The sequence below is a fragment of the Toxorhynchites rutilus genome, chromosome 3 (genome assembly GCF_029784135.1).
Source record: "Toxorhynchites rutilus septentrionalis strain SRP chromosome 3, ASM2978413v1, whole genome shotgun sequence".
NCBI lineage: Eukaryota > Metazoa > Arthropoda > Insecta > Diptera > Culicidae > Toxorhynchites > Toxorhynchites rutilus.
This window is the reverse complement of record NC_073746.1, coordinates 211006471-211032235: the sequence shown is the minus strand read 5'-3', so window position 1 is coordinate 211032235 and position 25765 is coordinate 211006471. Positions and strand designations below refer to the sequence as shown.

The following is a 25765-nucleotide window of genomic DNA, read 5'->3' as shown; positions in this document are numbered from 1 at the left end:
TTTGAAAAAATGTAAACAATTATATCGTTTAATAAAGTACTTAGTATGATTCCTTGCTGTGGTGGCTGAGAGCAGACAAACGACCGCAAAGGGTTAATAGTCATTGCATTCAACCACCTCATTGATGCTCGGTTTGTTAGATCTATGCGCGAGTATAGGAAGGTTGAGTAGGATTTTTTTTTCAATTAACGATAATCGCACCTGGGTATAACCTCATTGGTTACGATATCGCCACTGTGCAAAGCTAAATTGTAAAAGTTATGAATTTGTTATTCGCTTATTTTTTTAAAATGTGTTTACTTCTTTCTTACATTTAACACTTTATTTGCACCATGTCACATGTCGTTTCTCTCAATTTTGTATTTGCTAATAAAGAGCCGTATATCCGGCCGCCGGATATCCGGCTATCCGGCCTCGAAGCTGACCGGATATCCGGCCAAACCACTATCCGTTCCATCACTAAATTTGTACATAACATATCTCGACATCAGAGAGGCTTTTTTTTTCTTTTTAGATATCATTTTTCAAAGTTAACCGATGGTTCGAAAAAACAATTTTCCCCTTTTTTTCCACTACAAAAATTCATAATTGAAGCTTTGAAAAAATAATACTTTTGGCGAAAATTTGGATTTTCGTTTTTGTAATTATTGATTTCGTTAGTTTTTCATAGTTTTATCGGTTAAAGATAGAGAGCGCTATATTTTTTCATATTTTTTCTCTGGAAAGTTGATGTTTTCTTTTACAAAATATATCCGAAAATCAGAAAGGCGTTATTATTCATTTTTGAGTTATCATTTTGCAAATTTAACATGTTTTAAGTCTTCGTTCAATATTCCTATTTAACTAGACTAGACATATGTGACTAGAATCTAATCTTCCCGCAAGTGTGGTATTTTAGAGAAGGTTAGCTTATTGGCTTCAATTTTAAATGTCGATCATCTAAATCGGTTCAGTAGTTCAAATGTTATGATTTTTTGCAAAAAGTAATTTTTGGATAAAAGGGGAAAAATTATTTTTCGGACCACCGGTTAACTTTAAAAAATCATACAAAAACAGAAAAAGCCTCTCTGATATCGAGATTTGTTATGTAAAAAATCCTTAGATTTCAAGAAAAAATATAAAAAACATTGCGCCCTCTAGTCGAAAGCCATAAAAAAACGACTGCAATCAATTGTTACAAAAATAAAATCCGTTTTTGCAAGTTCAATTTTTTTTCAATAAAAAGCTTGGTTTCAATTTGATATGTCGATCATCTGAATCGTTTCAGTGGTTCAAAAGTTATGAATTTTTGAAATAAGATTTTTTGGGAAAAAGCTGAGAAAATTGAGTTTTGGACCACCCTAATAAAAAAACGTTTTGCGTTAGAGAACAAAATTACCACTTTTGACAAAAATCTGAGAACCACTATAGCGGTTCGGCATGGAATGGTTGAATAATTATCTACTGCTTTGCTTCTGTGCGTCAGTGCAAGCTCTGCACTATGCTTTGTGCATTTTTTGAGAATGCTTTATGACTAATTTGCAACAACTTTGCACGTGCGTTGAACACGGTAGCAAAATAGAAACTGAGGTTGGTAATGATGATGTTTTGAAATATAGGTTTTAAACATCCTCTCAGTCCATTCGCCTCTGGTCTCGAAAAAGGCCAATTCGGGAAACTAAACTCAAGTCTCGGCCTTGAGAAAGGTCATTTGGAAATCCTTACTGCCGATGCTGTTCGTTCGCTAGCTGGATGATCGATGAATCGTGAATGAAGCTATTATATTTTGTTCCACCAGCACATTTCATATCTTTTAACCATTTCAATTTACTTTTTGCCATGCAAGAAAACATCAACAATATATGCGTGTGATGCATAGATATAGGAGTATCGGTAGCATGAAAGCGACGGTCCACGGTTCTTCAGTGGAAAGGGGCCTCTGGCCGCTTGAACTTGCAAGTCCACAGCGGAAATTCTTTCGGAAAACTAGTTCTGAAAAGAACTAATAAATCGACTCCTGCTTGGTATATGGTGGAAAAATATACGTTGTGACAAGAGCGAAGCATAAACAACATTCTAGTTCAAACTGTGACAAATAAAATTGAAACTGCTGTTGCCAATGTTTTTGCTGCTTTGCTATGCTCCTGTTAACGATGTTGGATTTGATTACTCTCTTCCTTCTGGCGGAATGCAAATCTTAGAGAATTTCCGATTCAATTGGCATGCAATTGATCAAAATCTGTTCGCAGCAGAGCATTGTTTCGTAAAAATGTAACCTGTTTTCTGATTTGGCACCCTTACTGAAAGTCGTAGTAGTAGTTCAAAAATGTTTAAGAGGTGTGTCCAACACACAACCGGACAGTTAACGTAGAATAACACTCCGATATGTGTTGCATGATGATCTTCGAATAACTCCCAGTCGAAGCTGAAAGTTTCCATGGTAGGTTGAAGTTTTGATTTTGTAGTCTGTGTTAGGGAAACACCCTGCAGTCAGCATAAATGTATGGGAATTTAAAAGCTCTCATTCTAACACTATTGAAAAAACTAACTATTGAAAAATTATAATTTTCAATAATACAATATGATATTGTCCTGCAAAAAATATGTCATCCTGCTAAACTCGAGTCGACCGCGAGTAATCGGAAAAATGTTTATGTTTACTAGTTAACTAGTTGACTTTTTTAAACCCAACCAAACCTTGTAACTGAGCCTGTAAAAAAACGAATTATAAAAAAAAGTTGATGGGTCTGAGCCTAGGAGCACGGACGGGATCTTGACATAGGACTGTGATTGTGTGTAGTAATTGTATTTGAATTGAGTTTTTTTGAACAATTTTGAACAATAAAAATCTGTAATTTTTCCACATTCTGTTCAAAAATGTACACAAAAATACCATTAAAGCCATTACTACTCTTTTCTTCTGTTTATTCAATCAAGCAGAAGAAGACAAAGAGTCATCATGTACCATTTTTAAATACAAGTCTAAATAGTTAAGACCTACTTAAATATAAGCCTGAGTCAAATAAATCTAGACTACAAAAATAGCATTATCTCCTTCGTTACCACGTTATCCGGAACATGGTTTGTAATAACTTTATAGCCCGTTAAGATCGCGACTACTCATAGCTTTCATAATCTGATATACGTGAGTATACCTTTTCGATCTTCTAAATCAGCAGCCAGTTAAATTAATTAATTGCATTTTTACATAACCAAACAACATGCTCGATCTTAAGACATCCTGGACCCCAATTACATAAATTGTTATTAGCAAGATCTACACGATAAGAATGTGAATTGAGCACAAATTGATTGGGCAACATACGATACAATAAACGATAAATGCCTATTATCGGTGAATGGAGAATAACTCATTGTACGCATCAACTCACATTGTGAGCTAACGCCCGAATCTAGACAAACATATTACTCGTTGCGCAAGGGAGGAATGCGAGTGCAATCGAAAGAAAACATACCCATTTGAATCGTCAAATTGTAAAGTTTTTTGACTTTATTCACTGTTCATGTTTTAAGCAAAAAAAATACTGGATAAATTTCCTGTCTAATGATATATAGCACAAAATATGTCGCAATAACCATTTTGAGTAATATGCGTTTTAAAACTCTTAATAAATCGTTACATTTTTCGTAAAGTGACCCCCCTATATGGGAATCAAAGACATAGTCCTATGTCAAAATAATCCACTAGATCGTCTGGGAGTGTGCGAACCTCCAAAGTCTCGTAAACCCATCGAGGATGGACTGAGCAATAGTTCATCCCGATTGTTCCCCCAATATGGTGTTCCCGAAAGACGTAATTCTACGTCAAAAGATACTCAGAAATTGAGAAAATCTGTACGAAATTCTATTTAATTTTTAAATAGTTTTATGTAGAAAAAGCATAAAAAAAAGTTAACTACTTTAGTGAAAGTGAAAAAATACACCGTTTGATGTCCTTTGCTTTGCTTTATTTTAACTCAAAAATTTTAAGACGGCGACAAAATACCTTAAAAATGTAATGGATGATGTTAGTGTTACCATTCTCGAAATGCTACTCGTGACCCTTAGTGGCTGGTGTTAGTTATTGTAAAGAAAATATTCCATCGCGTGCGCAGGTTCCAACTGATCTGACCATCTACGAATTCGTCCCTAGTTTTGTGGTTTGACATGTGATGTCTTTGAAAGTGCGACCTATTTGTGTAATAATCGGTGGCATGATATTGTATAAAAAAAAGGAGTTAATTTTTTTATCAAAATAGTTTTTGGTATCGGTGATCTGAGCTTATATGAAATGTCTATGAAACTAACATTCTGGAATTAATTGGATGACTATGACATTATTCAACGAATGAGAACCAATAACTTGGGATGTCAATACTCGTTCCAAACACTAATAGACTTACCATTCCAATATAAACGCGTTTCCTCTAATCTCACAAAAATGTTGCGACATTTTATGGGAATATTATACGTTCGTTATTCCGTCTACCAATTAGTTACCCGTTTAATTTGTATGCGGGGGAGACATGTGGATGAGAATCCAGTACCCAATATATCATTCCCCGCCGGTCGTATGTAAAATGCGCAATTATTTCACTGGTCAACCGGTGGTGGGCTTGTCGCTACATGCTTAGAGTACTTGTTGTGAATCAACGGTCAACCGGGTGTCAGTTTCTATCCGCGCAGCAGCAGCGATGAAATGTGTACGTGACTCCGGTTCAATCGACGCCAACCTTCGAGTCGGAGTTTGTTGTGGAACATTGCACATCTATGCGATTGACTAGCTGAGCGACACTAACTTCAGCTATGAACGGTTGGCGACGGTACCGAAGAGTGTGTTGTTGATTCTCACTCTCCGACCAATGTAAACAAAAACAAGTTCACTAGCATCCGTCGCCTTCGCCGCCATCACACCTTGCTATCTAACATGTTGTAATGTAAAGCCGCTAGCATACCCCAGATGTAGAGAAACATTGTCTTTACTGGTTTCAATTTGATCTATTCGATAATAGATATGATCATAATATAATCAAAATATAAATCGGCTGTTAAATAATTTGAAAGTTATATAATTTCAGGTTATATAAACACAAAAAAAAGCCAGAATTGCCTGCCTGCGCACAAGATTGTGTGTTAAGTGTATTGACGTCTAACGCAGCCACGCGTCGTGATATCCACCGAAAAGGGATATTTTATCATCGCTCACAATAACATTGACCTTGATATTTATCGTGTTGAGCATAGAAGCTACACGAAGAAAGAGAAATAAACAACCAACCAACAGATGTTTCTTGTGTTCACCACAACTAATGACATCTGGGTATTGAAGGACGCTCGATGAAGAACATTGAAGTTCAAGCTATTGTGCTGTCTTAGATAGAGAAGTATTATTGAGCAGAATTAGATAAATGATCGAATTCTAATATATATTGAATGAACCGAAGTCAATTTATTTTATTGTAATTTGAACAAGTCGATTACAGTTATCATGTTTCTCTTCAGTTTTTTTGCCTACGTACAAATTATATAACGAGAAATCGATACATTATGCCAGAATTTTCTTGAGTCATCACATCCTGAATCCATTTGCATAATTAAGGGCTCAGCATTTGATCGTAATTTCCAATAGTAGTTTCTTAGAGCGCGTCATTATGTGTTGATTCCTATTCGTCCCATCAAAAGTAAATAGCATTAACATAATAATGTTGTCGAGCTCTTGCGTTTTACTTCCGGCAGAAGTGATCTCTTTTGAACATTATGTAGGTACACGAGGCGTTCACTAAATTTCAGTCAACATTAATGATTTCATCATCCAATTTTGTGTTTATGCCGATTTGAGCTAAGTAGTATTTTTAGATATTTTCACTTTCTTTTTTGGTGTTAATATTTTAATTTTTAGGATTTATTTTTATCCATTATATTATTTGAAAAAGGCAGTTTGGCTAAGTCCAAATATGACAAAAAATGGTCTTTTTGCCATTGAGTATTTTTTCATACCAAATATCCTTTACAGATTAGAACACCAACTATGATGGTATCCAGTTGAATGAATTTTGTTTGAAAGTTTCTTTAACATTAGTTTGAAATATCATTTGTCTAAATAAATGCGTCTAATTTACTGACTGGAGGAACCAACATTCCTGCGTGTATTTCTTGTGGCGACTTTCTGTCTTTATCTGCAGCTCCTCTACATTTACAAAATTTATGTGTTTTCTTTTTTGAAAATATCAGCACCTAGAGAAGATTTCGACTATTTTTAATTCTCAATAAAGGAGATTGGGTGCCAGGCGACAGACTGTTGTGTAGCAACCCTTATTAGCATCTCGCATTTGAACACCTGAGAATCTAACTAACAAATCTTCATAGGTAGGCAATAAATATTCTCGAACTAGTTTATCAAGCGCGGAAGAATACTAATATGAATTCATATGGGTTGTCTTTGTTCGAAGGCGGTGTTGTGGGTTAAAGATATATGTTGTGTGGTCAAACATATATGGTGAATTCCAGTCGATACTTCTTTCCATGTTTGTCAAAAGATGGATCCAGCGGTTAGATCCGTTCGATTTCGATACATCTTAAATGACACTTTTGTGAGAAAATATATTTCAATATATTTTTTATAGATAGGGCATACCACAATAGTTCAAAACAATGGACGCAGTGGTTCACACCCAACATGGAAAAAAGCAAGGAACTTGGGCTCCGTCGACGTCGACGTCGAGCTACGTTTCGTGGTCTGTGGATATCTGCTTCAGTGGCAAAAAGTAAGAGGTTTCTTCATTGTGTGTTTCCATGGCAGTCCACTCGACATATTCCCCAGATTTTGAGCCGTCCGATTTTTACTTCTTCTATCCTATGGTACTAGCTCTGGTTGATCAGCAATATTCGAGATCTGCCAGAAAGATGGGAAAAAGATGTTGCTATCGATAGGCAATTCATTTGTAACCATAATTTCACAAATTTTCATGCATTTTCGTGAAAAAGTAACGATAACATAGTTAGGCACTTAATACTATCCAAATGAAGTATTTTTTTTTCCATTTCGTTGGACGAAAATAATACCTATACACTCTATCAGATTTAATCTTATAGTTTTTACAGTAGGTCTTGTAGTTTTTGAGAATTTTTTGTAAAAAAAATAAGGAGAAACTTTGATTCTTTTCAAATTTTTTTTGGTCTCACTTTTTTGGAGATTTCAAGTATGTCAAATAACGTTCGAATTTCGTGCCTCTACACTAGAATACCCCCTTAAGTATTCTAGTGTAGAGGCACGAAATTCGAACGTTATTTCGAGTTCCGTAAAAATAAAACAAAGAATATTTTTACTATCCATTATAGCATTATTTGTTCATCTATCTTTTAACAACAAAACAAAAATTGAACGGAGAAAAAATAAACATAACTAGAATAGTCAAGAGCTGTTCAAAGAGAGGGTTAAAAAAAAAGTTGTGCCATGGCGTATACGATTCCAGCCCTTCTGGTTATCTGAAACAAAAAAATCGATCAGATTGCGAATCAGTAAAGATTCCGCTATCGCAAGAACCTCGAATAAGTCAAAAACATCTTTTTCTACAAAATGGCGGCCGTTTGAAAAAAGGCTTAGAAAATATTTTCTTACGTTTCCCGATTTTTTAAAAATATTAAAATTTAAAACATATTATTTTTTAGAGGTTCAGGCGATAGAGAGATGCCTTTAGATTGTATCCATATAAATTCGACATGAATCGGTTCAGTAAAACTTGAGATATCGTGTACGCCAGTTTTAAAAAACTAGTTTTGAGAAAAATGCATTTGAAGTTCATAGTTATGGCCGTACCAGGTTAGATACCGCATCATTAAAATGGTTCTAAATCGGTAAATAATATGATTTCCTATAAGTCCTTTCTAGGGTATATTCTTGAATGCCTAAACTACAGAAATATGAAGGTTTTTTTTTCATCTTTTCAAATTTCTAGACTAGAGAATACTGCCTTAAGAGGGTATTCTAGTGTAGCAACTTGGCTACCTGCTTAAGAGGGTATTCTGAACGAATAAAACAATGAGCTTGAGCTTGGATAGATTGTACACTTCGTAGTTGTTCTTCGTGATTGACCTGAACCAGTGAATTTGCACAAATAACACACTAAATAACGCTTGGGAGTAGCAAATCATTCCCACCGTGGGAAAGGAAGGAATGTTAGTATGATATTCGTAGCCCGAATGGTCGCCTCTCCAGCGTGGTTCCTTTGCGATTATCATGGAAGGAAAAATTGTTGGTGGGAATGGGTGCAACGAATCAGGATTCACTGTGGTGAGCAGGGTTGCTAATAATATTTTTCAAAAAACTGGATCCTGTAAAACCTTTTTATTTCAGAGATATCGGCATTGATTTATCTAAAATGATTTTTTTACCCATTCCAATGCTTGAGAAATAGAATTTTCTTTGAAGCTTCGTGTAGTATTTTAATAAAACTGTAACTTTAATTACTGTGAAACAATATTTAAAGGACTGTTTTTATTTGGGCAAAACTTGAAGTATTTATCGCTTCACGTCCACAAAATCGATGATAGAAGATCGTCGCAGATCGTCGCGTCGACTGCGTATTATTCGATATCTCAAAAAGGTACGGATTAGCATGAGATACGAGATAAAATACCAAAGAAAAATACCATAAACAACTTCCCACAATTTTGTTTCAATACTCTAACATGCTTAACATTCAATGCCAAAACAACACTGTTTAAGTATTACTGAGAAGCTGTTTCTCTCAATTTTTTTTTGTATTATTCATTGATAATTTACTTCTAATGTAAGGGTTGTCCAAACCAAATCTTAGTATCAAGATCAAAATGAGATATCCTTATATATTTCCTCTTGCTCTTGAAAGTATTTGTGAAAAATTTGCATAGTATGCTTTCCTGCAGAATATACACTTTGGTTCAAAGTATGTATTAGTTCTGTAGGGGAGTTTAGATTAACTAACTAATGATATTTAGAACCAAAATTCCGATGAGTGACCAGTTTTTGCAATTGAGTTATTAACTAAAGAAAAAGTTGATGAACAGAAATCGATCAAGTCACTTACACCCCTTGCATTCTAAGTCCCTCAATTGTAAATTTATTTTACATAAAATGGGTAAAACTAGAGCACACATGAAAACTGGATAAAACTGGACGATATTCAAAAAAACTTGAAGATTTTAGGGTTCAACTGGATGACTGGATTGAGAAAAAAAAACTGGAAGTAGCCAGTTTAAACTAGAACATTGGCAACGCTGGCTGCGCATCCGCTTACGAAGCGGAAGATTGTGGGATCAATCCCAGGACCCTGCATTGATTGATAGGCCCTTTTCCAAGGCTAGAGGCGAATGAATTGTGTAGTTTAATGGCTCTATAATAGAAAGAAATCTATCAATTTTGTAGTTCGCAGAGTCAACATGAACACAATTTGAAATTTTTCTACGCTCCTATCACAATGAAGGAACTTATATTGCTCTAGCCAGCGAGCAGTTTACAGCATATGTTAAGAATTGTTTGCTTACAAAGAGAAAGCACTCTACGAAAGGGTACATGTTTGCAACGTAATTAGTTACACCTGTCCAGAGTATAAAAGATGTATTTTACTATTTCTACTCTACTCATTTGGCGAGTGGAGTTCGTATGTCGAAGTTCAAAACCTGTATATAACATCATTATTCTTAGAGAGTTATAGATTATAATTAATGTATTCATCGGACATCGGACTTTTTGTTTTATTTAGAACACAACAGTTAAAAGAACTCTAATGTACGATACGTCCCAGAGTGCAGAAGAACAAATGGAATATGTTTACGCCTGAAGGTGACAGTCAGTGTTGCCACATTTAAATCTGTACCAGGGGGTAAACAATCTTTCTCATCTGTACTTTTTTTTCCAAAAATCTGTACCAAAAATCTGTACCATCGAAAATATTCGTTGTAGAGAAAAAAAAAATTTATTAGTATTAAAAAAATACTCATTTATTTACTACAAATACCACATTTACATTTGCAAGTCATTCGTGTGTTTGATGATGCTTATACATTGTTTTTTTTTTAAATCTAGATTGCATACCATGATTTTTTTTAAGTTTTCGAGCTGCTGTCGCGATGTTTGACCAAATCCTCTGATCTCAAAATAGCGTTCATCGTATCGCTAACTAACCGATTTCAAAGCTTATTTTTGTTCTGATAAAATTCAGGAGAAAATCGGAGTGAGGCATAGTGAGAACGACACAAACAAGACATCGAAGCGCCGGAAATGCGAGCGAACCGTCAATTCTTTCTAGGCATCTTGTACATTCCCATTGTAGAATCCTGGAAACGCTTCTAACACAACGTTAATGCTAGTCAAATTGGAGAAGTTTCTGGGATAGGCCCAACATTGCCGTATAATTGAGCGTCGAATCATCAGAATCGAATCTTTTTCTCATTTGCTTGATCAGCTCCCTGAAAAAATTATAGGAGGTTGTGTCCAAGATACAACCGCATTTTTGACGTAGAACTACGCTGTTATTCTATGTAAGTCGCTTATTCATACCTTCGGATATTATTCTATAATGCTGTGAAATTTTAGAAACAACTGCTTAGTAGAATAATCTTTGAAATGTTTTTTTCACTGTAGAATTTGTTGACGATAATTGATTTATAATTCATTCTTGCCCTCGCAAAACAATACACTAGCTGATCGTAAGTCGCAATTTATTTCATGTCAATGCAATAAAAATTTACCTCGAACGCTTTTTTTTGGCCTTTTTCGCAATTGACATAGACTCGGCTAGAATCGATTATATACATGTTGCACCAGCACCATTATTCCACATCTCATAACTACATCAATATATCTTTGGCACCGCATGGAAACAACAACAATGACAACACTTGCAAGTATCAAATATCATGCTACATGTTATTTAGTATTGCCTTAAAGGAATCGCACCTCTAGGCATCGTTCGTACAACGTTAACCAAGCGCCAAACAAGCGTTCGCAATGATATGCATACAAAGCCATACGTTGGTGGCTTGAAACTACAAGGAATATAAACACTTCTCATCATTTTGCTTTTTTCTCTGTTAATATTATTGGCTTTCTGTTAATATTATTGGCCTCGAAAAAGTTGCATTACTTTCTCATGCTCGAGAGAAGCGCAGCTGTCACCCTTAGTGGAGGATGTTTTGCTACAGGCAAGCGAAACCACATACAAAATTCCAGAACGACATTTACTTTCTCGGTGACTAAACAAGCGAAATAAACTCTTTTTGTTAATAACAACCTCGAAAACAGTAGTAATGCTTCATAGCGCTAATGCATTCCTAGCTGAAGGCAGTTTTGCAACTGGCACGCGAACCCAAATAACTTATAACATTCCAGTAAGACATTCAAGATGCTTGGTATTCCCCAAATATTTTTTGACGCACAACCTTATGATGACGGAAAACAAACAATGTTAACTGCTTGGAAACAGACTGAATCATGCCACACAGCTTGTACTCTGCTGTAAACCCATCGATGCGAATTCGCTGATGAGTTTGTCAAGAGCGACCGCCGACACGCCGAAATCGCCTACTTCGCTGTTGTGCGATGCGGTGTCACGCTTTTCACTGCACCAGCATCGCGTGCATCATTGGATGACGCTTGCCTCGAAATATTATTGCCCCTGGCAATGCGTTCGTTTTTTGCAGGGCTCGTGCCTGCCTTCCTCTTCTTCTTGCTCATCATACACTACGCGAAACGTCCAATTTATGACGCGGAAAGAAAAGCACACAATACGAATAACGCGAAAAACGAACAGAAAAATCAAACGACGATATCCAAGTTGGATTACCACGGGTGGGATCCAATCTTAGATCGAAGCGCAGCGAAAGCAAAGTGAACTGGATTGCTCAACAGTCCGATGCCGAATGAAAGTTTGCCTTCTTCTTCTTTCTTTGTTTTTAAGAGGCTTTAAACTTTGCAGTTCATTCGCCTCTAACGCAGTTTGCCTCAGCGAGATCCACTGTTTATACTCTAGGAAAGTATTCCCCTTCATTCTTCTACTTTTCCTTTATTCACGGAGACTTTAAATCCTACGATTTCCCCTCCGTTGGTCGTCGATAAGTTGTTCGTTATTGACAGGTCTGTTCGGGAAAACACACAAATGGACAGAACAAATGTATGGGAAAATGGAAACGCCTCAAGTTTTCATGAATTTTAACCATCTACAAACCAGGGGATTCTAATGTATAGCATATTAAACAAATCTTACGGAATTTCCGATTCGTTTAGTATGTGAATCCGTTCGCGGCAAAAATAGTTATTAACGTTAACTTTATTTCATAAAAACGTGACATGTTTTCTGATTTGGCACCCTTAATGAAAGACGTAGTTCTACGTCAAAAACTGCGACAAATATCCTTTGAAATGATCTGCCTTTCGCTGTCCATTGTTCTGATAATTCCTTCTGCTGCTATTCCAACCTAAAATTCTTGTCGCTTTTCAAATGATCGTCATATTTAATAGCATTGGACATTGAAACAACGTAAGATTCCTCGCAGATATTAGTGAGAATGATCAAATAAAAACCTTCCAGCTCTTCATGTAGCATCGTGAATTCAGGTTTTTCAGCCTGGAACAAATGATTCAATCTGTTGGTTTGGGGCAAAACATACGTCGCATCGTCCAACGCGACGATCTTTGTAAGGAATTTCGTCCATATGAAACTGATCAATCATTGCATTGTAAATGCTTCTATGATCAGTAGCACCAAGCGATACTGCGGTGTAAAAGTCGTCATATACCTCAATGTTGCTTTGTTCAAATGTAAGAAATTTCACAAATGGAAAAAATCTGTACCAATCTGTACTTTTCGACGAAAATCTGTACCAAAAATAACGAAAATATCTGTACCATTCCAGATAAATCTGTACGTGTGGCAACACTGGTGACAATGTGAATTTACATGTTTTGTGAAAGCCAAGTATAAAAGATTCGAGGCGGTTTGTCTACAGCTGATACTAAGTGAGCCTTATCAAATGAAACAAAATGAAAAAATTACCACTTTTAGGGAAATGCCTGGAAAGTATTCCAGCAAATGGAGCACCATGTCGTAACTGGTGAAAATGTGGCTCGTGCGAACGGCAATTCCGACCAAAAGATCTTTGGCCTCCAAATTCTTCCGACTGTTCAATATGGGCGAATGTTTGTCCTGTGAAACTTCTAGTTCCAGTATTGCAACTTTAAAAGATTCCATTGCCAAGGTTTGAGCATTAAGGGAGGACCCCGATTTGGAAAGTCGAAAAAATCGTATGTTTTGCATTTTTGGGAAGCTTATGCCCTTAGAAATGTTGTCCTAGAAGGGGTTTTCGATTTTTTTTTATTCGTTGGAAAGTTACAGCCAAATGTTTGATTCTCATTTCATTCTTCCTCGGCAAATGTGATATACTTCATAGCCTTTTGAAGTGACTCCCCTCAAAATCAATTCGTTTCTCTCTCTCATGTATCACGTATGCATGTATCAATGTATGAGTTCAACGTGGTTTGACATATACTAGAGGTAAGCTAGATTTGTTTTGTATCGTACACGAAAATTTCTCACACATATAAAATAGCGTGCAGTGTTGTGTTCAGAAACACTGACAAATTTGTGAATTTTGTTTATATAAACCCGTTTTTCTGTATGTTTTAGGGCTATCGTTTCTTATCGTAGTGGAAGGTACTTTTGTTCGAAAGGGAATGCCTATAAGCTTATACGCTTATATTAGTTGCCATTATTATTATTTATTATATCTTATACTGTCAGTCACCTGACTGACGTGGCGTGGCAGTCAATGTGTTAATCGATATCGTTACTTTCTAAGATAATATCCGGATCGTTTTGGTGAACTGTTTGGGATCAAGTGATGGTTCATTTCTGCGTGAAAGTGGTCATTTTTCAAAATATTCCTTTTCCTGGCCTTTAGTGCAACGCAGTACTATGAGTTACTAAAGAAATAGGTTATAGGACTAAAACATTCTACATATTATTTTGGAAAATTTTCAATGTTTGGTTATTAGTATTTTAACCTTTTTCTTTCAACCAATCTATTCAAACAATAGTTTGTTCGTATGGAATATTTGTTTAATGTACTGTGTGACGAGTACGTTACACGCACAAAATCTATGAAACAAGTTGCAACGATTTTAGGAATCAATCAACGTTCCCTTTGGAGTTTTTGAAAGAATGTGAGATTGGAAATCTAGATCATTTAGAGAATTTTATGGTGGCAAAAAAATAAAAAAAAAAGATATAAATATCCATATACATTCTTTGAAAAAGATATAAATATACATTCCAGTGTATGGTAGACTGTGAATTTCACAGAGTCCCGAAGGAAGGTCTAAATATATATGAATGAAAGGAATCGTAAACATACTCGTACTTACGATTATGCCTTTCAGTTTTGATAATAACCCAGGCTGAACCTAATTCCAGTTACAGTAATCTTGTTCGACTTTTATCTTATCGTGAATTTGGCGATCAATATCGGTTGATAAATATCGAAAATTTCCGATCGAAGATGTTTATCTTTGTCTAGAAAATGTAATGAAGATGACATCAATTTGAAATTCCTGTTTTTGGGTACACTATCGTAAAAATACATAGAAGACGAATTGTATTATTGCATGGAAACTCAACTTGAACGCTAGATGAATTTAAAAACTCAGAAGCAACTATTTTCGAATATCTAAACGCCATGTGAAATATCAAAAAGGGAGAAAGGAAGTGGGTACCATATGCTTCATGACATAAGTGATATTTGTATGAAAAAAGCAGAAAAGCAAACTCATTGTTCTTTGACTTTGAAGATCATCGACCACTTTCTTTACTGCGTTTGATACTTCGATGATTCGTGAGATTTATAATGAAATCATAAAAAAGATTAATTCTCAACATAGAGGGTAAACATTCATCAAATTCGTCATCGAACCAATCTGTATTGAGCATTAACTCATACCTTCGGTAGCTCTTAGAATTATTTTAGATAACCAATATGTTTGATATTCTTGTTACGACGGAGGTTTTAATATAATCCTAGGTCTAACATTCGATTTGTTGAAGAAATATTTATTTGAAAAATCGGACATCGCTTATTTTATAGATATTGTATCATCCAGTTGATAGAAAAATTGGAAAAAAGTTATAAAAAGCAATAAAAAATGCTTCCATTGAATTCGTTTGTAGACATATCTTCTAGTACATGCTTTTTCTTATTTTTTTCGGGAGGAAACTAGATTAACGTAATACAATATACCATAATCTGCAGAAATCTTACGTACAAAATTTATTTTCGAGAACTAAGACAAAGAAAATTCAATGAATTGTTACCACGATATTCTGGTACTACGTATTGGGAACGTAGTAGCAGTCTCAAAAAGTAACGAATTTCTGAATGAAACGCAAAACGCGGCCTAGATAAAAGTCTATGTTTTTTTCATTGATATTAACCTTATTTCTTCATTCTTCGCCGATTGCCCGAAGTAACCAGACGAAGGAAAGTCGCGTCGAAGTTCCGTTATCGGTTACCGCGTGATTGTTGTTTTTTACCGCTGAAGAGTTCATTTCGCTATCTGGATAGTGAGTGAAGTGCCCTGCCTGCAAGTGGATAGAGGCTTTCATCCTCGGAAAGCCAAGCATTGGTTTTTGTTTTGTCGCTGCTTCGCCGACATTGGAGATTTCGCCGATTCATCGTGCCAACAGTGACAGTGCGGGTAAACTTTCACCGACGACTGTGTGTAGTGGTGTCGTAGGCACATTCCCACCACCAACGAGCTTTCAGCACGCTCCCGTTCATCTGCACTGGAGTGCGTTCATAGGTGAATAACATTAAATATACTGAGAGAAAATATTTAATAATTATAAGTTTTTTTTTGTTTTTGTGAATCATTTTATTGACGGCTTGACGTGCGAATACATTACGAGTGAAGGTACCGGCCGTTTTAAAAAACTGCCCTCGACGACTGTTAAGATCTTGGGTTGCCGCCAGCTCGGAAAGTCTCCCATGAAGGAGAAGAAAAGAAATTTACGCCGTCCAACTCGTTTCGAGTCACCTTCGCTGGTTCAGCTCTCCCTGACTACGTGATGGTAGATAAATTGAGGTTAGCCGTGCGACTTTTTATTCCAAAGCCAATGACCTGTCTAAAGTGCAGGTCAGTTGGTCACACGGCTGCTTATTGTGCCAATAAAGAACGATGTACCACTTGCGGAGAACAACATGAGGGGAAATCCTGCAGTGTGACCGAGCATAAGTGTCCATATTGCGGGGGATCCCCACACGTGCTCTCAGCTTGTGAAACATACAAGACTCGCTGGGGGAAACAGAAGCGCTCTTTGTTGGAACGCTCTAAACGCACTTTCGCAGAAATTTTGAAGGGCGCTTCTCCACTGGCTCAAGAACAACAACCAATCAATACACACAATGTCTTCGCTACGTTGCCAGTTGACGAAATGGAAGCGGATACAGCTAACGGGGGCACGCCGTTTATTTCTCAAGGGAATCCCCGGCGCAAAAATGTGACCACTCCCAAAGTTCAAGGACAAGTCCCTCCGGTGATACCCCCTGTTAGTTTACCTAAAAAAACGAGTGCAGCGGACAAGCGAAATCAGGTTCCTCCTGGCTTCCGTGGGAATGATTCACCTTCGAACGACCCAGCACTCGAGGGAACATCAAAAACCCCTAATGTCCCTGTTTCTCCGTCAAGTTCAACTTCCCAATCGGGATTTATAAAGTTATCTGACCTTGTGGATCAAATCTTCACGTGTTTTAATGTTTCCGACTCCATCAGAACCATTGTCACCGCAATGCTTCCAGTATTAAAGACAATTTTGCAGCAATTGATGCAAACGTGGCCCCTCCTTGCAATGATTATCTCTCTTGATGTCTAATTTAAATAGAGAGGTCGGAGATATCATTGTTTTACAGTGGAATTGTCGTAGTCTTATGCCTAAATTGGATACATTCAAATTTCTAATTCATAAACTCAATTGTGATGTTTTTGCTCTGTCCGAAACCTGGCTCTCTTCTCAAAATGATCTCTCTTTCCACGATTTTAATATAATACGTTTGGACCGCGATGACAGATACGGAGGGGTACTATTGGGGATCAAGAAGTGTCACTCATTTTTTAGAATTGACCTTCCACCTATTGGAGGGATCGAAGCTGTTGCTTGTCATGCAAACATCAGAGGCAAAGACCTCTGTATAGTCAGCTTGTATTGGCCTCCGAGAGCTGCGGTTAGCCGCAAGCAAATTGTTGACATGTGCTCACCCCTTTCTGAGCCACGATTAATCTTGGGAGACTTCAACTCTCACGGAACTGCCTGGGGGGAACAGTACGACGACAATCGTTCATCGTTGATATATGACCTTTGTAACAGCTTCAATATGACCGTTTTGAACACTGGGGAAACAACACGTGTACCTAAACCTCCTGCTAACCCAAGTGCTCTTGACCTCTCGCTTTGCTCGAATTCACTATCGTTAGATTGCAAGTGGAATGTAATTCAGGATCCCAACGGTAGTGACCACTTGCCAATCAAAATTTATATTACCAATTGTTGAATTCTTTTGAATCAATAAACATGGCATACGACCTCACAAGACACATTGACTGGAAAAAACATGCGGACGCGATTGCTCTAGCCATCAATTCCAGAGATGGTTTGCCTCCATTGGAGAAGTATAACTTCATTTCTCGTTTGATCTATGACAGCGCGGTTCGCGCTCAAACGAAACCCATCCCAGGTTCCACTATTCGTCGAAGGCCTCCCAATCCATGGTGGGATAGCCAGTGTTCCAAGCTTTATGGAGATAAATCGATTGCATTTAAAGCTTTTCGGAAACGTGGAACCATTGAGAATTTTCAAACGTATTTGGACCTTGAAAATCAATTTAAAAACTTGATCAAAGGGAAAAAACGTGCTTATTGGCGAAATTTATTTATTTATTTTTTTAAATTTATTTTGTGTTCAGTTTTCGATGGACTCGTACAGACTAATCATAACTTAAGCTAATAATTTAAGTCTACATATAAAACATTGTCGGGTGATATGAAAATCGAATTGATCACAAACAACACTAAAGGCCGAGACGGCGCCAGTGGTTGTATGGTTAGCGTAACAGCCTCACAATCCGATCGACCTGGGTTCAATCCCAGCTGGCGTCGTTGGGATTTTCTGAGGCGAAAAATCTCTGGTTACGTCTTCCTTCGGAGCGGAAGTAAAAGAAGTTGGCCCGGCTCATGAGTTGTTGAGTCTGATAGGTAGGAACAGGTGGAGTCGCCTCCCTGATGTCGGTGATTGGCACTAAAGTGGCGAAAATAGGCCGACGAAAAATAAGCGAAGATAAAAAAAAAACACTAAAGGCCTTGAGACAGGAACAGAAAGAGCTGTTGAATCCATAACTCGTCCTGTGTCTAGGAATGGTGATCAAAGCAGAGTGTCGCAGCTGTCGCGGGGGTACGGTAAATGATATTTCTTGTAGAAGATCAGGACAGTCAATGTTATTCGTCAGGACGTCAACTATGAAGAGCCGCTGTAGTCTCAACCTTCTTACCGACAGGAGCTCAAGATTGATCAGACGGCAACGATCTTGGTAATCAGGAAGGTTTAAAAACAGCTTTTCGAAGATGAAGATCGACTGCGGCTAAAAGTGATCACTTTGCATTTGTTTATGTTCACACTCATACCATTCTCGTTGCACCAGTTCAGGACGATGTTGATGTCGGTTTGCAATAAAATAGAGTCAATTGGAGATGCGATGACACGAAAAATCTTGAGGTCATCGGCAAAAAGCAGCTTTTCGGAGGATATACGAAGACAGACATCGTTGATGAAGTGGACAAATATCAAAGGGCCCAGCACACTCCCTTGCGGTACGCCAGACGGTATGTTGAATGTGCTGGATCGTGATGAGTTGAGCTGTACAAATGCCTTTCGATCCGTTAGATACGTCAATAGCCAGTCCGCAATCCAAGTCGGAAAACCTATGTGTTGCAATTTATGCACTGCGTAAGCGTGTGGTACCGTGTCGAAGGCTTTCGAAAAGTCGATATAAACAGAGTCTACTTGATTTCGCCGTTCGATCTCACGAAACAGAAACTTGGAGTAGCACATTAAGTTGGACACAGTGGAACGATGTGGTATGAATCCGTGTTGATGATCTGAGATAAACGGCAGTGTTGCGTTTAGTATGACGTTATGCATCAGAGATTCAAAAACCTTTCCCAAGCAACTGAGAATCGAAATTCCACGATAGTTGACGACATTGTACAAACTGCCAGATTTGTGAACTGGAATCATAGAAGTGGTTTTCCATAAACTCGGGAAGCATCTCTGTTCAATTGAGCTGTTGAATAGCATCGTCAAAGGAACCGCCAACGATGCCGCACATTTTTTAACTAACAACGGCGGCAGAGCATCCACCCCGGCTCCTTTTGAAGCATCCAGTTTAACCAGTGCACCGAGTACTTCTTCGTTGGAAAAGCTGAAGATCGGAAGGTGGATATTATGAGTTGGTACGTTGTTGAAACATCCCGGCCGAGGTACAGGTGAAGTAGAACAAAACACACTTTCGAAGAAGTCAGAAAAAAGATTGGCGGCTTCGTCAGCTGTACTGGCTGTGGAGTCATTGTAGACCACATTGATTGGCACGAGGTTGGTAGCCCTTTGTCCTTTAACGTACCTCCAGAACATCGATGGGTTTTGTTTCAAGTTAGATTCCAGTCTGCATATATATTGTTGGTAACTGGAAGTGTGTAATTCGTTGTATGATGATTCAATTTGACGCAACCAGTCTCTATTCACATCTGATCTGAGAGCAAAGAATCGTTTACGTGCTTTCCTTAGTCGGTTACGCAAGTTGCGCAGCTCAGCTGTCCACCAAGGTTTCCTGCTAACGCTGCTTAAGTTACGACGACGGCGCGGGACATTTGAGCGAATAATTTAAGTTAAGTTTGTCGTAGAACAGAAAAACATTTGCGTCAACAGCCGTTTGTTAAGAAAATGCTGCCAGTCGATGGACGAAAACGCGACGTTCAGCGAATCAGAATTGCATCGCCTGAAGTCCATGTCGTTCTCATTCGAAGCTGGGAAGATTTGGTGGCAAGTGACCGAACTTTGTAAGTCCACGAGCAGGATGAATGGAGGGTGATGTGCGTCAATGAGCAGCAGTGGTAGTGGTGGCTGAAATACCTCAGTGATATCCGGAGAACTCGTGAAGGCTAAATCCAGAAGCCTGTTGTTCGAATTGACATGCGAATTCACTTGAACCAAGCCACACGACGAGATGGGATCAGCTAGATTTGTCTCTTGTTTACTGGACGCGTTTGATGGTAAGTATTCGTTCATGTCCTCCTCGAAACACCATTGTAGATGAGGAAGATTATAATCACCAATTAGCACGATAACGTCGTTCGGTGATGAACGATCCAATAAATATTGAGCAGTCACGGCGTGAGCTGAATATAGCCCAACATCTGAGCCCGGAGGAATATAGCCAGCAGAGATAAACAGCGAACGGTGAGGAAGTAGTATTTTTACAGCAACCTGTTCTAGCTGATTGCAATCAACTATGGACACCGCCGTGCAGTGCAGTGTCGGTTTCACAGCAACAAGGACGCCACCTCCTCTCGAGTGGTTACTAGTAGCCTCGTTGCGATCGCACCGGAATACGGTGTAGTCCGATGTAAGCTCTGTGTTGCAGATATCGGATTTGAGCCACGTTTCGGTAAACACGATTGTATCGTAGTCACAGCACAATAGTTTCAGCTTTAGTTGTGTCGTTTTAGTGCGAAGGCCTCTGACGTTCTGATAGTATATAGATAAAGAGCTGTGATCAGGTTGAGGCACTCCGTTGCTGACGCTGATTGTTGTCATGGTACTGCAGGTTTGTTGCGTCCTGGAGTTGAAACACGTTTCGTAGAGAAACTCGAGGGTTGACGATTAAACGGAATAGTACTGAAACCAAACAACGAATCAGGGGTTGTACTGATCGGTGAATTAACGTACTTGCCTGATGAGACAGGCTGGACAGCCCCATCACCATGTTCGAGCACAGGGCCGGGACGACTGCGGCAGGAACCGATGAAATATGGCTCGACTGTGCTGAAAGGATAAGGGCTGTCCATAGAGCCTGTTTGTGCGCGTCCCGGGTTGACCACATTGACAGATTTACGTGCTGGTTGATCGTTCTTTACAAGTTCTAAGTCGAGTTTTGACGAGATTAAGTATGACCGTTTTTTTGGTCGTGATCGAAAACACGAATGTTAACTCCTTCTGGCCAGTACCAACCATCGCCGACCACGTTGGATATAGCTTTATTAACGGTCACTTTGAATGATACAAACGATAGATCGTCCAAACATTTTCCACGAGGAACCAGCTTGACCACCTTGACCAGCGTTGAGTCCACGTTTGAGATGTCATGAATGTGTTGTTTGATGTCACTTTCTTTCTGGTCTGGGGTGAATGGTGTCACGTAGTAATCTATTATATCGTCAGTAGTCTGCCTAACTTTGGCAACGCTTAGAGTTCCAGTTCTGTGCCGATTAACATTGTCAGTGTTTTGATTGTCGTTGATGGGTAGGGTATGACCGGAGATAACTGAAATTGACCGGTTACTATTTCCTCCGTTCTGAGCGTGAGGTGGAAGTTCGTTGCCGGATAATTCACAGGGCTTTTCGATTGGTGCTGCCGGTGTGGATGCAGTCGCCTGAGAAGTGGACCTGGAATGATGATTGGACAAAATTTTCACACGTCTATTTCCCACAACGAGTTTGTCAGGTTGTGCAACTGAGCTGTTGACTTCGTCCAGAACTTCGAAAAACGATGATTCGTCACATGATCGCGAGCGGTTAATAGGATCAATGGTGTCATCTAGGTTGAGCTGATCGATGTTGTTGAGAAATGTTGACTTTTCGAACGATTGGCTGGTTTGTCTGTGTTGCTGTTGTGATCCAAAGAGTGTTTTGTTGATAGTGCGAAGATTGTCGCCGTAGTTGCCTAAACGTGTGTCCATGGAGTCCGTGCGTATTAACAGCTCACGTAACGCTTTGATGATAACTTTCTCTCGATTGTAAGTAGCAGGGTTGAAATGCAGTCGACAGGAGTCGCAAAACCAGAGTAGTCCGACTTTTGCTGACCATGCTGAGTAGTGGTGCTTAGTTAATCCCACACAAGTGTGGTGAAAAATAAGGCCACACGAACCACTGCACGTTATCACCTTTCCGGAACTCAAGGATCGTGAACAAACTTGGCACGTATCCATATTACAGAGCAAATTTGAAGATCACAGTGTCAGTTGAATTACAATGTCTCACTGGACGACGGTGACAACAGTTGTTCGAAGCGCCTACAGTTATGCTGTCACAGAGAGACAAGCTTCCAAGCTTTCAGCGCTACCACGATTTGCTACCAGGTGGCACTTCGAGACGATCAGAGTTTTCGAACGGGTAGAGATAAGCGATGGCGATGTCAAATTATAAGAATATGCAACACACAAAGCACAAAAACACTCATACACAATACAGCACAATGAATAAACACAGGAATGTGATATTGTTGACTTGTTATCATGCGTCCGAACACGTCTGATAATATACGACACGGAAAAACCTTCGTATTTAGCGAGAAAAAATGCGACGAAAACAAGCAGTGAACTGACGACACGAGAGCTTCGAGTTAGATGAATTTCGTGGGAGGTTTGTCACGAGAAACGTCAATGAAAAAATTATGGAAAGTGGCTCGAAACATGAGAAATCGCTCTTCATCCAATGAAAGCGAGGAATATTCACATCGATGGATTTTTAATTTTGCACGAAAGGTTTGTCCCGATTCCGCTCCAGTGCAAAGAATTATTCGAGATATACCACAAGATAGGTGCGATCTTGATTCCGAGTTTTCGATGGTAGAATTCTCTCTTGCTCTCCTTTCATGTAACAATTCTGCTCCGGGATCGGATAGAATTAAGTTCAACTTGCTGAAAAATCTCCCTGATGTGGCGAAACATCGCTTGTTGAACTTATTCAATCGGTTTCTGGAGCATAATATTGTTCCAGATGATTGGAGACAAGTACGAGTTATAGCTATTCAAAAACCCGGAAAACCCGCGTCCGACTTCAATTCGTACCGCCCAATAGCAATGTTGTCTTGTATTCGGAAATTGTTGGAGAAAATGATCTTGTTTCGCCTTGATCGATGGGTTGAAACGAATGGCCTACTCTCAGATACACAATATGGGTTCCGCAGGGGCAAGGGGACGAATGATTGTCTTGCGTTGCTTTCTTCAGAAATTCAAATGGCTTACGCCGAAAAAAAAACAAATGGCTTCAGTATTCTTGGACATAAAGGGGGCCTTTGATTCTGTTTCAATAGAGGTTTTGTCAGACAAATTACAATCTCGGGGTCTGCCGCCTCTATTAAATAATATGTTATATAACATGCTTTGTGAGAAACATTTGAACTTTTCTCACGGAGATTCGGCAGTAAGTCGGGTCTCTTACATGGGACTCCCCCAGGGCTCATGTTTAAGCCCCCTTTTGTACAACTTCTACGTAAGCGACATTGACAATTGCCTTACACAAAATTGCAGCCTAAGACGACTTGCAGATGATGGAGTGGTGTCTGTCGTAGGATCAAACGAATCCGACCTGCAAGAACCCTTACAAGATACTTTGAACAATTTTTCAACCTGGGCCATTGGGCTAGGGATCGAATTCTCCACGGAGAAAACAGAGATAGTGTTTTTTTCTAGGAAGCATAAACCAGCAAAACCAAAGCTTCAACTTTTGGGTAAACCGATCACTCATGCTATGTCGTTCAAGTATCTTGGGGTCTGGTTCGACTCCAAATGTACTTGGGGGGCCCATATTAGGTATCTGAGTAAAAAATGTCAACAAAGAATAAACTTTCTCCGTACAATTACCGGCACCTGGTGAGGAGCCCATCCAGAAGATCTTATAATGTTGTATCGAACAACTATTCTCTCAGTGATGGAGTATGGCAGTTTCTGTTTTCAATCTGCTGCCAAAACACACCTCATTAAACTCGAGCGAATTCAGTATCTTTGTCTCCGTATTGCGTTGGGATGTATGCCCTCAACGCATACCATGAGTCTCGAGGTTTTGGCAGGCGTACTCCCACTAAAAGATCGCTTCAATTTATTATTTCTTCGGTTCCTCATCCGGTGTAAGGTTATGAACCCATTGGTGATCGGAAATTTTGAACAGCTGATCGAGCTAAATTTTCATTCTGGATTCATGAGTCCATATCATGAATTCATCTCCATGCAGGTTGATCCTTCTTCGTATATTCCCAACCGTGTTTGTTTTCCTGACTACACCAATTCCTCTGTGCATTTTGATCTGTCCATGAAGCAGGATATCCATGGAACATCAGACTATCTTCGATCGAGGATCGTTCCAACGATCTTCGATGCAAAGTATGGGGATATCAATTGTGATAATATGTACTTCACTGATGGGTCCTCTATGAATGAGTCCACAGGATTTGGAGTGTTCAACGAATTTTTTAGCATCTCCCACAGTCTTCAGAATCCTTGCTCAGTGTATATTGCTGAATTGGCAGCGATACACTGGGCGCTGGACAGCGTCGCCTCACGACCTGTTGAACACTATTACATTGTAACGGATAGTCTTAGCTCTGTCGAAGCTATCCGTTCAGTGAGGCCGGAAAAGCACTCGCCGTACTTCCTTGAGAGAATACGAGAAATTTTGAGAGCTTTATCCAGACGCTGTTATGTCATTACCTTTGTCTGGGTCCCTTCACATTGCTCAATTCCGGGTAATGAGAGGGCTGACTCATTAGCAAAGGTAGGTGCAATTGAAGGCGATATTTATCAGCGTCAAATCGCCTTCAATGAATTTTATTCTTTAGTCCGCAAAAATACCATAGTTAACTGGCAATGCAAATGGAACGAAGATGAATTGGGCCGGTGGCTCCACTCGATTATCCCCAAGGTAAGCCTCAAACCATGGTTCAAAAGTCTGGACTTGAGTCGGGACTTTATTCGCACCTTCTCCCGACTCATGTCCAATCACTGTCCGTTAGATGCGCTACTCTTTCGTATTAATCTTGCCGACAACAATCTTTGTGTTTGTGGCCAAGGTTACCACGACATCGAGCACGTTGTTTGGTCGTGCGAGCTGTATCTTGTCGCCAGATCGAATTTAGTAGTCACCCTTCGGGCCCGAGGAATGCAGCCCATGGTGCCGGTGAGAGACGTGTTGGCTCGGTTAGACCTTGATTACATGTCCCAAATATATGTATTCCTTAAAGCTATCGATCTTCGTGTGTGATTGTCCTTATACCCTTAGTTTTTCCTTTTCCTTTTCCTTTGTGAGAGATCGGATACCTTCTTAAGAATAAGATGAAATGTAAATACATATTAGATATAAGATAGGATTAAGAATTGAGTGTGATGAGTGTGATTGAGAGTGTGAGTGTGATCATTGTCAACATATCCTCATATCCCCTCCTTTTCCTGAAGAAAATATGTCACCCTTCTAAACTCGAGTCGACCGCGAGTAATCGGTTTCCTATATTATTAACATTAGAATTAAGGAAAAATGTATATATACTAGTAACAATACAGTAAGGAGTTCGGCTCCTTTAAACCTATGTAACTGAGCCTGTAAAAATAAACGATTTAAATAAAAAAAAAACCTTATTTCTTATTAGTTCCCGAAATACTTCACAGGAGAATGGACGCAAATAGAGGACATTTCACGACGATGTGAATAGAAATATAACACGTC

General features: G+C 38.9%; 1 protein-coding gene and 1 pseudogene across 3 annotated transcripts in view; one reads left to right on the top strand and one right to left on the bottom strand.

The window, feature by feature from the left end:
* Positions 1–25765, top strand: part of LOC129780523 (uncharacterized) — a 190079-nt gene that overhangs the window by 81311 nt on the left and 83003 nt on the right. The window lies entirely within an intron of this gene.
* LOC129780889 (U4 spliceosomal RNA) lies at positions 95–246 on the bottom strand (annotated as a pseudogene).